This window comes from Cupressus sempervirens, chromosome 2, assembly GCF_028749045.1.
Source record: "Cupressus sempervirens isolate cs-2001-9-10 chromosome 2, ASM2874904v1, whole genome shotgun sequence".
Taxonomy (NCBI): Eukaryota; Viridiplantae; Streptophyta; class Pinopsida; order Cupressales; family Cupressaceae; genus Cupressus; species Cupressus sempervirens.
Genome location: NC_143119.1, coordinates 608,791,515 through 608,807,196, shown reverse-complemented (window position 1 = coordinate 608,807,196; position 15,682 = coordinate 608,791,515). Strand labels below are relative to the sequence as shown.

The 15,682-nt window shown below is 34.5% G+C and overlaps 1 pseudogene; it reads left to right on the top strand.

The window, feature by feature from the left end:
* The window catches only part of LOC149574853 (sialyltransferase-like protein 1 pseudogene), a 169,277-nt pseudogene extending 158,034 nt beyond the window's left edge, over positions 1-11,243 (top strand).
* Positions 11,244-15,682: the final 4,439 nt, after the last annotated feature.

Here is a 15,682-nt window from a genome sequence, read left to right as displayed (position 1 = left end):
TTAGCATCTGAATGATTTTGTTACTCAGCACATGAATAATTCTTGTATTTCTCAGCACATACTACACTATGATCTGTTCAGCACTAACTATGACTCAGCACCTATGAAAATTCTAGCTCATAATCTGTTATGTACTCGGCATGTATGATGAAAATGGTTAAGTGTGTTGACACTCATTTATCAATACTATTTATTTTACCAACAATATTCCTCTTTGACATGAGTGTCAAAAAAACTTAACTGAGCATTGGTGATCCTAACCTTATTGAGTACATTCTTTACTTGCTTGGCTTACATGCAAAATTTCAAAATATTGTGAATAGCAATATACCTTATGACTCCCCATGAGTTGATTATGCCTTCAAAATTGAAATTATGTACCAATGTGCCTGATCCTCTCTGTCCTTTGACTTGTTTCTGCATTTTGAGCCTATATGATGTATCTGATTTGTGTGATATCCTTGTATTCCAAATTTTTACATCTCTCCTTGACTCTTTTATTCCTTGTCTCCCCCTTTTTGGCTATTTAAAATCATTCCACTTAATTCTAAAAATGAATGAAAGAATGGAGTGATTTCTACATATCTCCTCCTTTTCTCATTACTCCCCCTATAATATATCTCACCCTTTTTGACACTAATGTCAAAGGGTTCTATGGAGTAATACCATGTTTAGCCAAAAATGAGTTGTTAACCTCTAGGAGTATCTTTAGAGCTACATCCTAGTTGTTTAATGCAATATCCAATGACTTGTGTTGGATTGCAAGTTCTGCTACTAGGTCTACAAGTCCTTCATGTGTAGAAAAATTGGGATCTTTCTTCAAGATAATCTCTACATACATCTACTTGGGATCTTTTTCCAAGTTGCATGCTAGAAATCTTTAGATTTCTCTCCAAGCTCAATATCTTTTGGCTGATCTCTTGTGTGAAATTGGAAAAATCACACAATTTATTGTAAAGGGAGAATATATTTCCAAGTACAATTTTGACTTTATCTATTTTCTTAGCCAGGTCAACTTGCCCCAAAATGATATTATTTGATATCTTCTAATTGAGCTTACCTTGGAATTTCTTCTCTGACCATTCCATTAGTTTATTGTTGGTGTCATGGTCCTCATTTGTTACCTGATCAACTATATCTAATAGTTGCTCTATAATTGGTCTTGACTCATCTAGAGACTGTAGGCTAAAGACGTCCATGAATATGTCCTTGATTTTATTTAATGCTTGCATGTATTTGTAATCCTTTCTAAGTGCCTCTTATCTCCTTCTATCTAATGCACTTTTTATCTCATTCATCTTTTCTTCTGTGAGAGTGCTAGATTCATAATAGGGTATTTTTATTTCTTCATCAAGCTCAAGAATTCCATAGTGAATTTTCCTAGCTACCCTACTTGAGCTCAAGCCTAGTGTTCTAATTTGCAATGCTAGCATTTCAGTGCTCAGCTACTGAAGAGTTTTTGTAGGAGTGTCTATTTTGGGTAGTTCAACCAAAGTTTGTATTCTAGATTCCTCCTTATCTTTTGTCACTTCTTTCTCTTCAACTTGTTTCTCTTCTATTATCATTCTAGCTGGGGGTGTACCTAATGATTGTACTAATTTTCCTTTATCATTCCCCACTGCTACACTTAGCTCCTAAAGTGGTTGTGTGATTGTTTTTGGTGGAGATAGATGTGGAAGGAGTATAAATCTAATAGATTTTGTGGTCAAAGGTGGTTCTTGTGTTTTCACCTTGACTTCCTTTGATTTCACTACTACTTTCTAGAGTTCATCAACACTGACTAATATTGGGCTTGAACATAGTCTAGCTACTTGTGTTGATTAGTTAAGGATCTTTACTAGATCCTCTGTAGTTAATGGATTAATGTTTTGACCAAAAGTGTCAACAAAATTCTTTATCTTGATAATATCTGTAGGTGTGATGGTAGCATGAGGAAGGCTAGGAGGTGGTAGTTGAGTGTCCTGCACACTCTGTTCTTGTTGCTCATCTATCCCCTTTTCATCTTCTTTACTCATTTCCTCCTCCTTCTCTTCTTCATCTTTCTTTTCTTCCTCCACTTTCTTCTCTTCTAGCTTCTTCTCCTCTACTTTCTTCCTTCTTTCTTCTTTTATTTCCTTTTTTTTGGCACTTACTTCTATCTTGTATTCTTCATCAAATAAATCATCAATTTTCTTGTAATAATCTTCCACACTTTTGTGGTTTTGCTCACAACCCTTTTAATTGTATTTTGTAGAATATTAAATGCCCTATATTTGGGAGTAAATCTACTGTTGTGTGTTTTGACTACATTTTTTATTTGACTTTTAGTAAAATTAGGCAACATCCTTGCTAAGGTAGACTCCCTTATTTCCTTCTTAGTTTGTAGACAAAAATGCTAGTTATCCTCTACAATCTTATATAATTACTTTGGCAATGAGCTATCCAATTCAAGAGGTGTATGTTTATATTCTGCCATCATAATATACACAAATTTCTCTATTTTGTTCTGCTCATCCTTTGTGAGCTTATTAAAATTTACATTCTTTAAGTCATTCAAGTCACCAATCCTAATATTAGCACATAATTTGTCAATTTAAGATTTAGGTGGATGACTTACCACTTTAAACTAACTATGGTCTTCTGATTATGTCCTTTCTTCATCTAAATTAGGCTGAGCCACAAATTTTCTTCTTTTTTTTGGCTCATCTTTATTCTTCTTAGTGGATTTCTTTCTCTTTTCTTCCTCATCTTTTTCCTTTTATGTAGTAGCTCTTGTAGTAGCTCTAGTAGTAGGCTTCTTAGGTCTAGGATTTGCCACTTTCTTTGGCTTGGGCTGAGAAGCAGGTGGTGCTTTTGCCTTTTGGTTGATGAACTTGGTTTGGATTAAATGTTTCCTTGGCTTGTTCTTCCTTGTCACTCTCATCCTTATCTTCACCTAGGCCTTGGGTTAGTTGAAGTGGCCCTTGCTCTAGCCATCCTCATATTCCTCATTGTCATCCTCTTCTTCATCATCACTTATTTTTTCTGCTTCTTTTGCAGTACCTATCTCTCAAATGTCTACCCCAAATTTCTTCTTAAGCTTCTTTACAAGCTTATCCTTCTTGACTATTGTTGTTGTCTTGAGGTTTGTAACCACCCTTGATTTGACAACATCATATGTTCTAAAGTGCTTTGTAGTTTTACCAAATTCCTCTGCAAGCAATGTTGTAATAGTTGTTAAATCCTAATCCACATCAAGTTTATAATCCAGTGGTCTAAGCCATTTGACTCTAGGGATGATTACTTGTATGTAAGTATAGTCAATATCCATTAGAAAATAAATGTCTTTTTCATGTTGCTCCACCAATGAGACTAGAATTCTCATTCTCTGTTTCATGGATTGTTTGAAGTCCTCAAAATAACTAATCATTTGGGCATCAAAATTTTCACCCATTTGATCAATGAATCCATTTATTTGGTCAACAATACCCTTATTTGGATCCCATCTCACCTTATCTATTGAGGGGAATTCTTTCATAATGTAGAAAAACATGCAAATCAAAACTGAGCCAAATTTGCATTGAGCCCCTTTCGATTTCCTTATAGCTCCCAAGTTTTCATTGATTTGGTGCATCATCAACTCTACAAGATCATAAGTATGATCCTTTTTCACTAGCTTGTAGGCAACATCTACTGCTATGCAGGGTACACTATTTAACCTAGTGTATTGGTAAAATTTGTGAGATATGATTCTTACAAAAAAATTTAGTAGGGGGTCTTTGATGGTATCAATTGTCATACCACTATTGTTCCACTTGGCATTAGTGTTTTTCTCAATTGCCTCCCTCTTATCACTCCTTAGGGTCTTGGGCCGATCTAGGGTTGGAATACTAGTAACCTTATGTACAATTTTCTTTGTAAACTTTACTAGCCCTATTTCTAGCCAAAAAGATCCATCATGGATTCTACTCAACACAATGCGTATCCATTCCATTTTGAAGACAATAGGAAAAACTAGGGTTTTTGTTAGACCCTTCTTCTCAACTATGGAGAATTCATCTTTAAGTTTCCCATTTTCATAGAGTTTATCAAATGCATTGAAAATCTCTAAATCTCCTATTACTCCTGTCTTACAATTGTAGCATTTGCATACATCTTGAACCATTACTACTTTATCAAGGATCATGGATAGGGCACTAGTGGGATCATTTTTGTAATCAACCTCTAGGATTGGCTTGAACTTAGGTTGTTTAACTTTGGTTCTAACTAACTAAATTTCCAAACCTTCCTTTCCCTTTGCAATCTTAGAACCAGATGCCATTTCTAACTGAACTAGGGTTTACTATTTAAACAAACTTTTCAAACTACATAACTTGGCACTTGAATGAAATACCTAGTAAATCAATGAAATAGAGTTGGGTTGCTATTGAATCACTATAAATTGCCTTTTGATTTCTGGGAAATTGATCACTCACTCTGCTTGTCTTTTTTCTTTGTTCGAATGAACAAAAAAATGAACAATTTTCACTTTTATTAGGCTTGAAACCTAGCATTTATTGCATTCATGCTTACAGCTATCACTCGACTTCTAAAGGATTTTCCAACTCAGCATCAACTCTATTTCATTTACTCAGTAGCTACTATCTCATTTCACTCAACATCTATTGATCTTGTTAATTGCTCAGTAGCCATTATCAAGTCTTACTCAGCAACTACTAGATTGTTCAACTTGGCATGTACTAGAGTTTTACTAGGCAACCAAAGGTAACTTAGCATCATCTTCTAACTTTTATCCTAACATCTAGACTTATGCAAATTTCTTCTTTGCAGTGTTCCTATGTTCTTTTGGGCTGATGTATGATACATCTTTATATGTACCAACCCCATGTGCCTTTCTAGTGCTTAATTTGATGAGGTGTGATCACTTGACCTCTTGGGTGAAATGATCTCTCCATTTTATGTGCTACATTCACTTTTATTCTACCATGTCTTCTTCATATCTTCCTTGATGTATTCCACATCAACCATTTCTTTGCCCTTGTTAACTTTAGTCTTGGGTGCCTTGGCCTTTGTTGGACAGTTCCTACTAATATGACCAATCTTCAAGCAACTAAAACAAGTAGTTTGATTCAACCATCTACTGTAGTTCCCCTTGAAATGTTTTTTTATGCAATTCTAAGGTATATGACCATATTCCTGATAGTAGTGACAACTTTTCCTTGTATTGTAGTCCCAATTGTAGTGATGTGCATGATTAATTCCTCTTGCAAGCTGATTAGGTGTCCACATAGGCTTTGATTTGCATTCAAATGCTCTATGTCCATATTTTTTGTAGTTGTAGTAATGACCCTCAAATCTTGGTGTCCTAATGGTCTTGGTTCTATAGTCTTGTGTTAAATGTCTTTGCTTTTTGCACTTGTGATAGAAATTTGCATTTATAGGCTTATCATGCTGATGACTATCCTTGCTTCTGCACACATTAGAGGTATGTCCCTTTTTACCAAAAAATTGACAAGTAGGTTTAGTATTCTTACCTTTTTTTCTTCTTTCTTCTACAGCCTTGGATGATTCTCCTTGTTCAGTGCTGATGTATCCAAGTCCTGTAGTGTCATTACTAGCCCTTGGTGATTTCAGAAATTGCTCAAAGTACTTGATAGCCTCATTGGGTTTGTTGTAACTTTATACTATTTCCTTTTCTCTCTTTGATTCATTCTATATCTTCAAGGTGGAGATCTCAATATCCTTTATGTTTAGCTCATGATGAGCATTCATCATCTAGCTTAAGGTATCTAACTACATGTTTGAAATATTTTCAAATTCAATTATCTTCTCTTCTAGTCTATTGATGAGATTTCTCTTGTCATCTTCTACCATGGCCTTGTCTTCAATAGCTCTTTTCTTTTTTTTAGTCACTTCACAAAGCATTATAGCTTGTGATTCTTGTTCAAGCTTGAGTAATCTAAATTCTTTAGCTTGTGCTCTATCTTTCTCCATTAATTCTGCTATTGCTACATCAAATTCCTTGAAGTATCCATTGGAAAACACTTGTGAGGTGCCAATCTCCTTGTAGTGTATGTCATTTTCAGCTATGGCTATCTCCTTTCTTCTTTTCAAAGATTTTCTTAGTTCCTCCCTAGCTTCCTCTACTTTGTGTAGAGTTAGTTGCACATACATCACCTGATTATCAATGATCTTCCTAGGTTTGAAAACTTCCATCTTTTGACCTTTTTCTCCAAGCTATTTGGCTTCTCCTTGTGAGAACTAGAGATTTGATACCAATTGTTGAAATGTTCAAATGGCAAGAGTACTTTTGAGAGGGGAGGTGAATCAGAGGTACCAATTTTTATCCTTTCAAACATTTAATAACATATAACTAAAAAATAATTTGCATGCATGTAAACATATAAACAAATATGAAATGAAAGCATGCATCAACACATAACACAAGAGATTTTGATGACCCAAAAACCCTCTAGGAATAAGAAGGTAAAACTTGGGTGGGGATGACACCCACAAAAAATATTGAAGCAATGAGTTCAACCACTTCTAATGGTTTTCCTTGTTAAAGGCCTACCCTATTAAAGGCTACAACACACTATTAAATGTGACCTGTTGAAAGGATTTATAAACACTTCATATGAAGTGTCAGACTGTTATAGGATTTAAAAAAGGTTGTTAAACCCACCTACTACATAGGATTTTCTTAACCTTCTCCAAAGGCTGTCCTACCTAGCTATTAAGCTAACCTATCACAATAGGATTTCAACCTCTAATACAATTGTGAGAGATTATTAGAACATTTGACCTAATTAAATGCAATCTCAAATTGCTTGATTCAGGTACTTGATCTGCTCTTCCTCTTCTGATCTCTACTATATCTAATTTCTCGATATGTCTCTTATTCTATTTTGATCAACTAGATGTATAAATGTTGTCCTTTCCACTAAGTATTTTTTCTTCACACTAAAATTTTGTTATAATCTCCCCTTATGCTATTTTCTTCCACACACATAATGGTGCATTCATTCTCCTTATAAAGAATGTGAAGACTTAGGGTTAGGTATGGATCTATGATCCATATTGAATCTCAAATTCCCACTCATACTTTACATTTTTCTAATTGGTTGCATGCCTTCACCATTTTTCTAATTGGTTGCATGTAGATTGCATAGGGAATGTAAATGATTCATCCTTATCCTTTTTCTCCTTCAAAATTTGTCTAAGTCAGCTCCAAAAATGGTTCACATCTTAGTCTGTGCAAATAAAAACTCTTATGTTGATCCTGCATTGCTCAGTACATGAAGTATTATCGATGTTGGACACATACTATTTCTGGATTTCTCAGCATCAACTACATTTTTTGGTTTTCTTAGGACCTATTATATCTTATATTGTTTAGCATATGTTGTTCTAAATTTCTTAGCATCTAAATGATTCTATTACTTGGCACATGAACAATTCTTGTATTGCTTGGCACATACTACACTATGATTTGCTCGACACTAATTTTGACTAGGCACCTATGGATATTCTAGCTCGACATCTATTATGTACTCAACATGTATGATGAAAATGGTTAAGTGTGTTGAAACTCATTTGTCAATACTATTTATTTGACCAAGAGATATCATATCTCTTCTTTCTTGATGTGTACTTGATCCTTCTAACTAGATGTATCTTTTTTATCCTTTAACTACTCTTCTCTACTCTCTAACTAATTGTTCAATTCATATCTCTATCATAAACTCTATAGTCACCATAACTACTCTCTACATTTTCTATTAGACCTTCTCTTCTCATCCACACACTGAAAAATCTTAAGGTTTTTCCCTCCTTAAGAAGACTAAGGAGAGCTAGGGTATAGTAGGAATCAACAATTATGATTCATCCATTTTTTCACTTAGAACATCCCTTATTCTGATTGGTAGCATGTACTCCATAGGGATTCTCAATATGCCTTTGTATATATCTTCTAGAATCATAAGAAAATACTTAAGTTGGCCCAAAAAAGATGTACATAGTATGTTGTTCCATTACAGACAACTTTTCCAAAAACTTTAACTTACCACTTGAAAGATCTAATGCTTGGCGTCCATTATATCCTTAATGTTGTAACTTGGTTCCTAAATGACTCAACATCCTCTATTTTACTCGACATCTAAATCACTCATCATAGATGACTTTCTCAACACTTGAGTGACTCAACACATACCATCTACTTGACAGTAACTACATATAGTGCTCAACATACACTACTTACTCAACACATACAAAGTTTTGTTAATAATGACTTAAGTGTTTTTTCACTACCTTGTCAAAACCCAAATGATATCAACAATCTCCCCCTCTAAAATGAGTTGAAAAAATACCTTGTCATAAATATACAACCTAACTTATGTGCATAACTCATATAATCTATATACATTACTTGGCTCTCCTACAAAATTACAAGATTTACAAAATTGATGACATAACTGTCATACCTTATTTTACGAAAATTTAATAACTCCCCTTGAGTTGATATTTCCTTTCTGTAACTGAATTTTGTACACTAAATTTTTCACTTCTATTGAGTAAGTGTGTGATCTTTGTTTTTCCCCTAATTCTGCATGAGTACTCCCCTTGACTCAAAACTATACTATGCATTTGTCAATCTACAAAAGTCTTATAATCCCCCATTTTAAAACTTATGCCATTGGTGGTACACTTATAGTGTGTTTGTCCAAAAAAATTTTGTGGACCTCCATAATTATTTTTAGTGGCACATCCTAGTATTGCATGCTACCTCTAGAGATTGATATTGAGCATCTAGTTGGGTAACAAGGTCAACTAAGGCATCATGTGTTGAAAGTTGGTTATCTTTCTTCATCAATGTTTCAAAAAAGGCCTTATGTTTGTATCTTGCGAATGTAATGTGGGAAACTTACCTTGATTAAAGAGTAATTCTTAAAATGAGTCTAGCTTTGACTAGGAGATATTTTAATTTTTTTTCATATAGACTATGTTGGGACTCAAAATTGAAGCCTCGATTTTGAGTACCATTGAGAAAATCAAGCCCCATAGTGTCCTTTAATGCATAAGTACCTGACTATCCATTTGAAGCCTATGAGGTGTTTAATTTTTCTAACACCTTTCATTTAGTATATCCACTCTTCCCTTGAAGATAAATTGCTATTTTGAGCCATTTTGTAAAGTCCCATTTTGAGCAATCTCCATTTCTGCATTTTTGCTTGTGTCAAATGACAGGAGGCTATGTTTGCAATTGAATATCTCACACCTAGTAATGTTTCATGACTGAAAATTTTGGGAGTATTTAGTTTCCATACCAAAAAGCCTATGTTTCAAATTTTCAGTCATTTCAAATTTGTTTGACTAGGTCTTGAATGTCTCAAAGTTGGTCATTTATTAATGTCATGTTGATGCAACTTATTCTAAATTCTAGGAAGCCTTGTTCAACTTGTTATAATTTTGACCCAATTGACCAAAATGAGAAAATTCCTATTGTGTTTCATTTTAGAGGTTAGAGAGTTTCTATGTTTCAAGCTTGAGCTTATGACAAATCCATTTGATTAGTTTTCAAACAGGATTCCAAATACAATTTTTAACTTTTTATTAGTGTCCAAAGGTGCAAATTTGTTGGAACCCCTATTTGTGATGTTATAAATCCAAATTCATTAGAGGTGAGATGGAATGGATTATACCACTATTTTTTAGTCCAAAAATAATTTAAGTATGCCAATTTCCAAGTCTTGATGAATCCGTCTGCACACTTTTCCAGGTCAATTTTATTTGCAAAAATCACCTTTTTGTCAGTGTTTCTAGTCTGCAAATTCTAAGTAGACCACTTTGACCACTAACCAAATGCTCCCAGTTATTCATCATGAGCCTTAATCATAGATTTATATTTTCCTCATGGCAATGAACCAATGCCCCAGTTTTTGTCTTCCCAAGTGTCAGTTTGCCTAGTTTTTGAAGCCAATTCGAAATGTATTTTATTATTTTCTGACATTTTTATTTGCAAGTAATTCTAAGAGGGAAAATTTGATAGTCAATATCTTGTGACTAAGAATTCATCATGAGACAAGATTCAACATGGTAGGAGCATGCAGAAAAAAGAATCATTGTGCTGATTTTTAGAGCCCGATCAAGTGTTCTGGTCAATTTTTAAAGGCATTTAAAAGACCTCCTGGCACAAAGTCGGCAAGTTGCAATAAAGTGATAAAATATTTTTAAATGATCAATTAATGCTTGAATTCAATTTTAATTAGTATCATATTGATCCATAGGTTACTTTACAATTTCAGTCATTCAAAAACAACTTTTTTAGTGAGAACTGCTTTGGGCTTGACTAATTTTGCAAATTGAATAGACATTGTGGATTGAAATTTTGATGAGTATTATAATGGTTTCTTTTAATCATTATAATTACTCAAAGTGACATTTAATTTTGTTTAAAAGTGCACATGTGTGCCGAATTTACACAAAGTTGAAAAGACACAAGGCTTACAACATTGCACATCATTGGAGAAGGTAATAACAAATGGATCAGCAAATGATGCAAGGGGAATGGCAAGAAACATGATCAAATTTGCCAATGGATCTAATGATGAAGTGTTTATTATGAAAATTTTGATCCATTTTGACTTCATTGCTATGATTAAGGAGCTTCCTAATCCAATTTAGCTTTTCCAAGGTGTGGTACTTTGAAGAGGTGCAAAAGGAACCGAAATAAAGTCCATATAATTGGCCCTTTTCAATGTGTGATATAGTTGGTTCATATGGGTTCACTGTTGACCTAGATTATACTGAATGGACTCACTATTTTTCAGGTCCATGAAAAGGACATAATCCATTGTAGGGATAGGATTTTTACCATCTCCTTCAATGCCTTGGGATAGTTAGAATACATTCTCCAATGCAAGAATAAAGGAAACAAGATTGGTCAGTGATTATGAGTTGAGCAATGATAAATAGGGAACTTATTTCTGTGCTGAGGTTGAATGGGTTAAAAAAATAAACATCCAAATAGTGTTGGACCCTTTAGTTCATGCAAGGTTTGGGCAACTATGTCTTCTAAAATTTCTCCTATCTTAGGGTTCCCAAACATGAGCCTTGAACATAGGAGCTCCAACTATAGCAAATGGGAGTAACTAAATTTTAGGGATTTGTGTGATGAAGCACATGCACACTATAGAGCTATGAAAGGTGTTACAATGTAGAAGCTAGATGGAAACAAACTGAATGATCTTGTGTGTGTGAAGCATCCTTTGGAAACAGAGGCATGATTTGATGCATTCTAGGTAGAATTATTGTTGTTAAGAGTTATTTTAATTTCCACATTGAGCCCAAAATAGACTAGATCAAATTTGTTCAGGAATATTACTATGCTTCTACATAATTTGCATTCAATTTGGAGGATTTTGTAGGCTTTGGTTATTAATGGGGTAGAGCATTCATACAAAAAAGAGTGGCTTCAACGATGGAGGAAGAACATGATAAATGAAGGAAAGTGCCACTTTGCAAAGGAGAATAAAAACAAAAGATGTGAACTACTCCAGCAGACATGGAAGCATGCCAAGTGTTTGAAGAAGCTGCCAATGAACAAGAAGCAAACCCACAGCATGACAAAGGGAGCCACCATTCAAAGAAGGTCACTTTGTAATGACATTGAAGTGGCATGTGATTGAAGGCCTAGTGAAGAGGAGAAACAACATGTAGGAGCTCTTTTCAATGTCTTCTTTTTAACATGGGTAGTAAGAGATAGGAACTCCATGCTAGGAGAGAGTGCATTGAAGAGATCATGTGAAGGAAGTTAAAATAGGAGAAGTCCATGCTAAAAGAAGGGGTTGACTAGGGAATTAGTCAACAGTCATTGCATGGAGTCAGCTAGGATACCCCACGCTAAAGAGAAGACCTGTGATAGGTTGCAGAGTAGGAGAAAAAATGCCATAAGGAGGAATACCTATCTATCAGTGACCTTTTACAAAGGGATTGTTAGAATCCTTTAGAATAAATGAGAGGGGGGGGGGGGGGGGGTGTGAATCAGTTATTCAAGGTCCAAAATGCCCTATTAATACCTTTCTAATACTTTTATACCCTTTTCATCTGTTCAAACTTAAATAGTCATATAAGCAAATTAATGTAATTCAACATGCAAAGATAAAACATTCAATATCAAAACATAACATAATGATTTACGTGGAAACCCAATTTGGGAAAAACCACCAATAACATGCTACTTGATTCTCACTCTTCTAAAGTGATGCCTTATTAAAAGCCTGCCCTGTTAAAGGCTTACAACACACTATTAATGTGACCTTGTTAGAGGTTTTTCACCAAATTGTTAGGAATGGGCCTGGTTAAAGGTCTTTAGAACATCCACTTGGAATGTCACCCTATTAAAGGATTTATCTAATGGTTGTTAAACCAACCTAAGTCCATAGGATTTATCTTACTGTTACAATTGCTAGAAAGTAACGATAATGGTCTTTTGATCTAATATAACTTACAACATACTTTACAAATTTTAGATCACTCTTTCAGTTCAATCCTTATGCTTGGCTTCAATTTCTTTAGCTCTGGCTGCTTGTCTCCCTCTCAAGCTTCGTCTCCTTGAGTTTTCCTACTCATTTTGCCAATGGAATCATTCTTGAGGTCATCTATTAAATAGTGTTCCTGTGCTTTCTTCTCCTTAGCACATTCTTCAGCATTTCATGCTTTTATGCTTGACTACGACTCTCTCTCACACTATCCCCTCTATTCCACTCTCTTCCACACTGTTTTCTATTAACTTATGTCTTCTTATATACAAGTCTAATTTTCCTTTTGTGCTCAATTCTCCCTCTCTAATTTTAGGGTTTCAAAAATGGATTAGGTAGGATACAATGTATCTACCCCATATCTTGTTTTCTTCGCCAACTGTACCTTAAAAATGTTCTACATGGTGTTCTATGCCACCAACTCATCATTCTTATCCTCCTTTTAATTCATAGATTTCTAGATAACAACTTTGTCGACTTTGATTTGATGAATCTTTGATTTTCTAAATAATGCAGCAACTCGGCATTATTTAGTTACTGGTGCTCGGCACCTCTGTGTTACTCGGCATCATTGAGTTACTGGTGCTCGACACCTTTTTGTTACTTGGCAGCTATACTTGCTCGGCACTTAAACTTGCTCAACACTTGAACTTTCTCAGCACTTGAACTTTAATAAACTTAGTTTGAGCTTTACAAAAACCTTAGATCTTTGATATGTTTCAATGTGCTCATTCTTTATATCTTTTAGTATGTCATCCAATACACTATTTCATTAATGGCTTGACTGATCCTTATACTTCATTACAACATCATAACTTCAACCTTTCTCTAGGTGTTCTAGTTACATCTTATTGATTGCTTCCACCTTGACAATCAACTAATTGATAGTATTTGGATCACTAAAGCAATTGTCATCCCTGCAAGTAGCAAGTTTGACATCAATGAAAAAACAATGATTGAGGACATTCTTTACCAGTTCCATATATTATTTCAACAGTTGTTCTTATGATCATTTCAATCATTTCCAACAATCTCCCTCTTTGGCATTGATGGCAAACCAAACTAATCAAGTAATCAATTCAGTTACCACCAAGATTGTATTGATTTGCTGAATTTTCACTACTGATCACATATATCTCCCTCTTTCATATATATCTCCCTCTTACTTTGCATTGATCAGTTTTATGCATATTTCTCCCTCTATGACATAAATGCCAAAGATGTAGCATCTTTATTATGCAAAATATAAGCTTTGACATCTCATTTTCTTTCTCCCTCTGTCACCATGCTTGTGACTGATTTGGAGTTTCTGTTCCTGCTGTCATCCTTTGCATCAACCTGTTAATATTTCAATGATTTATTTATGTTGATGCAAGGTAGCTTCCTTTTTGCCTTAAACTACTTGAGTTAGGGGTATAACCCCTAGCTTGCCTCTAAGATATTCATAGGCATCCTTGGGCAATGGTTTGGTGAAGATATCTGCAGTTGGTTCCTTTGTGTGAATGTATTCCAACTTCACTTGTTTGTCTTCTACCAATTCTCTGACATAATGATACTTGATTGCAATGTGCTTGGTTTTTGCATGCATCACTAGATTTTTGGATATGTTTATAGCACTTGTATTATCACAATATAATATCACCAGTTTTGTTACTTCTTCTTTCATTCCATTCAATAGATGTGTGAGCCATACAATGTTTGTACAATTGACTGCAGCTGCCACATATTCTGATTCTACAGTGGACTAGGATATACATGTTTGTTTCTTGCTAGTCTAGGTAACCAGCCTTTTGCCTAAAAATAATGCACCTCCACTTGTGCTTTTTCTGTCATCAATGTTTCCTCCCCAGTCTGCATCTATATATGTATTGAGTTCAAATTTTCCATTCTTTTTGTAATATAGACCAAAATCATCAGTCCCTTTAAGATATTTGAATATTCTTTTTACTGCTATGAGATGATTTTCTTTAGGATTAGCAGAGAACTTAGCCACTATTCCAACTGCTAATGCTATGTCTGGTCTACTATGTACAACATATTATAGTTTTTCAATCATGGATCTATACATTGTTTGATTGACTTCAGCTGACTCATCATTTTTGGATAGCTTATTCCCTATGGCCATTGGTGTGCTGACTAATTTGGATTCCTCCAATCCAAATGTTTTAAGAATTTCTTTGATGTATTTTGATTGTGTAATAAATATTCCATGTTTGAGTTGATGAACTTGCAATCCAACAAAAAATTTGATTTCACCAAACATAGACATTTCAAATTCATGTTTCATTTTGTCAGGAAAGTCTTTGCAAAGTACTTCCTTACCACCACATACTATGTCATCCACAAAAATTTTAGATACAATAATGTCTTTACCTTCTTCTACTTTGATGTACATGTTGCTGTTATCATCAGGTTTTTCAAATCCAATTTACACTAGATACTTGTGAAGTCTCTCATACCATGCTCTAGGTGCTTGTTTCAAACCATAGAGTGCTTTATGTAATTTACACATCATATCCCTATTATTTTCATCAAAAAATCCTTCTGGTTGTTCAATGTAGATTTCTTCTTCTAGTATACCATTTAAGAAGGCATATTTTACATCCATCTGATAGACTTTGAAATCTTTGTAGGCAGCATATGCAAGTAAAGTTCTTACTCCTTCCATTCTTGCAATAGGAGCGAATGTTTCTCCATAATCTATTCCTTCTTCTTGAGCATAACCATTGCATACTAATTTGGCTTTATTTTTGGTAATCTCACCATTCTCATCTAGTTTGTTTTTGAATACCCATTTGGTGCCGATCACATTCTTGTCAATTGATCTGGGAACCAAACTCCAGGTTTTATTTTTTCTTATTTGATCAATTTCTTCTTCCATAGCTTTATACTAGTCGCCATCTTGTAATGCACTGTATATTGTCTTGGGTTTAGATTTGTTGATCAGACATGATTCATGTCTTAGTTTGTTCCTTGTCATTGGTCTTGCATCTTTGTCACCAATTATTTGTTCAGCAAGGTGATGTCTTTTTACATATTTGGATAATCTTGGCTCTGTCCTTGTTTCCCTATTTGATCTTTCAGATTTAGGATCACTATGCTCTTCATTATCAGGTTGTTCTTCATCATGTATGCTATCTTTTGAATCGGATTGTGTATTTTCTTCATTTTGTAACTCAGCTTCT